At 34.5% G+C, this 3,371-nt stretch overlaps 1 long non-coding RNA gene across 1 annotated transcript; it reads left to right on the top strand.

Annotated features, from left to right (window-relative positions):
- The first annotated feature begins 850 nt into the window (after nucleotides 1-850).
- On the top strand, nucleotides 851-2,924 carry LOC113334631. Its single transcript, XR_003352878.1, has 3 exons — nucleotides 851-908; nucleotides 1,076-1,194; nucleotides 2,458-2,924. It is a non-coding gene; the product is annotated as an uncharacterized LOC113334631 (long non-coding RNA).
- The last annotated feature ends 447 nt before the right edge of the window (nucleotides 2,925-3,371 follow it).

Below are 3,371 nucleotides of genomic sequence, written 5' to 3'. Positions count from 1 at the left end.
ATTCATAATTTTCTTTCTGTTTTAAAAACTCTGTTTTAATTTCTGTTTTTTAATTTGTGTTTTGTAAAGAAGGCTATTATTGGGGCGTCACATTCCATTAGAGGGGCGTCACCTAATAGGACAAAAACGGGTCACCCATAAATAATATCAAAAACCCCTTATCTCAAATAATTTTGTAATGACTAAACAACCCTTATTTAGTTAATTTTAATTTAATTTAATTAGATAAAAATTAAATTAATGAATTTTGTTGTATACTTGGTGAATTCTGAGACAAAGTTTTTGTGGGAAGAAAAACTGTCCGTAAAATAAACTTCTACGGTTGGAAATAATCCAAATCTAGACGTAAAATCACTTATACAGTTGGAAATATTCCAAACCTGGACGTAAAATCACTTCTACGGTTGGAATTAAAAGGAACCTGGACGTAAAATGAGCTTCTACGGTTGGAACTAATTTAAACCTGGACGTAAAACTACATGCAAATAAAATTCTACGGTTGGAATTAATCCAAATCTGGACGTAAAATCACTTCTACGGTTGGAAATGATCCAAACCTGGACGTAAAATCACTTCTACGGTTGGAATTAAAAGAAAACTGGACGTAAAATCGGATTCTACGGTTGGAACTAATCCAAACCTGGACGTAAAATTACATGCAAATAAAATTCTACGGTTGGAATTAATCCAAACCTGGACGTAAAATCACTTCTAGTTAAAGGGTAATCTAGACATTATGTATATGTGTTAGGATATCCCATAACCACTTTTTTGGACATTAAGAATCCAAGTGAAACCCCTTTATTAGAGTGTGACGCCCTAATAATAGCCTTCTTTATAAATTAGGAGAGAAAGAAGAAAGAGAAAAGCAGACAAAGAAATTACCAGCTAAGAAGGGGAAGATGAAGGTAAGATTGCTCCAATTTATGATAGTATTTGTCTATTACTTTCATGGGTTGGTTTAGTTCTTTGGATTTCCATGTATGATTTATGTTCTGAGTCAATCTTAATTTAGGGTTGGTGTCTTTCTTAAGACTGAGTAACATGAAACCTTTTTATTTATTTTAATTTGAAGGTGGATGGTAGTGCTAAGAAGAAGAAGGGTTCAAGTGGATTTCAAGTTGGGAAGAAGAAAGTAGAGACTAAAATGACTGCGTTGAATAAAGCTAAAGCTATGAACCCTGACAAATAAAAGTATGTGGACTCTCAGTTAAGTTTTAGTTCTTTTTGATTTTTGTTGACAGTGATTATGGTTTCCCTTAAGGCACAAGAACTATTTGTAGAAATGTCACAAAGAGTTTGCTATTCACATATACCCTGAAGATAGTAGTTTTGCATGTTAGAATTCCCTCTACATCCTCCATTTGTGTTTTTCTTTTATGATTGTGGGTAGTAGGCAATTTAGCTGTGAAGTAGACTATATTTTGGGAAAATGAAGATAAATAAATAATGGCTTCGAGAAAGGATTGCTTGATATGGTGAAAGGAAATTAAAACCTTCATGGTTAAGATGGGAGTTTCAAAAAAGTGGGAGGAAGTGGATTTTATGTCAACCAACGAAGTGTCGATATGCTTATCCTAAACGAAAATGTCAGCATGCCAAACCATATTTCTGATGCTTATTTGATTCTTTTTTCATTGTCATGTATTTAAAGATGCATATATATTATTTTGGTTGTAATTGTATTTTGTGATTATATAAGTTTTAGTTGTCTGATGTGACATCATCATGGTTTAGTGGTTCTCACCACAGAGAAAAATTGGGCTGGCCTGAATCAGAAAAATAAAGGACAGATAACATTTTGCAATGCCTGAAGCTATGGCTGTCTTTTGTTAGGGCGAGGCGAAGCCGAGACACACCAAATCAAAAATTCCCAGCATGCATTGGGACTGTAGTTATAGTTCTACACTTGGCTTTTTAGGGAACACATATCTTTTTAGTATTGTCGTTAGTGTTTATCTTATCTTGAATCTGACATTCTACATGATGTTCATGCTTTAGTGGTTTATGTCCCTGAATTAAGCATTTAAGCTATTTTGATAAAAATGTTAGTTTTGTATTGTTATGTTGGACTCAATTAGGAGTCTAGATCATTGCTATTTGGACCATTTATAGGAACATTTAGAGAGACCCAAGAGTTAATCAGGAGGTGTGAATATTGTAAATGGGCAGCATTGTGTGGCTATAGAGCCCTATGGTTAGGATCTGTCAGTGGTCTCTGTTTCTTGGTTCAAATATTATTGTCCATTAGGCAAAAAATTCAGCTCACAGAAACAATTACAGAATATATCTAACTTCGATTCCTATAGATTGTTCTATGTAGATGTACACGTGTTCTTCATTTGAATGTTTTACTAATCACTGTTATCCATGTTAATCGTTATATACAAATCATGTTTCAGTATCATCAATGCTCACCAGGATACTAATGAACAACATCTCGATTTCTTACACTAGACCTGCAGCTGGGACAGAGGGTTATACAATGTCACTAAGATGAAGGCCAAGCGACTGATATGATAATGATTCAGTCATAGCTACATTCCTTGCTGATCTGTGTGAAGCGGTATTTGTATTTCGGAACATTGTTTCTCCTATATTGTTTTGTGAATGAAATCTCATTACTATCCCCTCTTCGTAATCTTTTTGGAAGCACCAATACCTGGTGGAGCTTCACCAATATTAGATTCTCTGTTCCAAGTACTCCCTCTCTCTGACATTGAAAACTTTTATATATTATGGCAGTGGTGTATAGGAAGTGGCTCTTAATTGTGGAACTATGATTATGAATTGTGCAACATGGATGTGCACTATTTTTTTTTGTTTTTCGTTTAATTGGGAAAAAGTTACACTCTTCATATTAGATTTGGCTTACTGAACTCCTGAACCCGTCAAAATTGATGGGTTCACTCTATTTGGTACAACTTATTATTGATACATATTTTGAGGTATGGATATCATTTAATATTTTTGGAAATCATAACAATATAACATTGTAGCATTTTAGCTTGAAGTGTTATTTAACTGCCGTTCTTAAACATTTCTTCATGCTTGGTACCCTCACGTGCGGCTTTGTGTATTCACTCTTTAATAATAACAAAGGATGGGGCGAGGCGAAGCCGAGCCACACCAAAATCAAAAATCCTAAGCGACGGGACGAGGAGAAGCCAAACATATGGTTATAACTTAAAAGTAAAAAAAAAATGATTATAGATGGTTTTCGGGTCCGCCTGGTGCGTAGCACGGGCACAAAATCTAGTGCTCTCTTAGTCCCACGATTTATTAATTGACCAAGTTCAAGTTTGCACAATTTTTAAGACAAGTAAGGGAAAGAGTACTCTTAAGCATTTTTTTACAATTATATCCTCATG

Source organism: Papaver somniferum, chromosome 1, assembly GCF_003573695.1.
Source record: "Papaver somniferum cultivar HN1 chromosome 1, ASM357369v1, whole genome shotgun sequence".
In the NCBI taxonomy this organism is placed as follows: Eukaryota; Viridiplantae; Streptophyta; class Magnoliopsida; order Ranunculales; family Papaveraceae; genus Papaver; species Papaver somniferum.
This window is presented reverse-complemented; position numbering and strand designations above follow the sequence as displayed.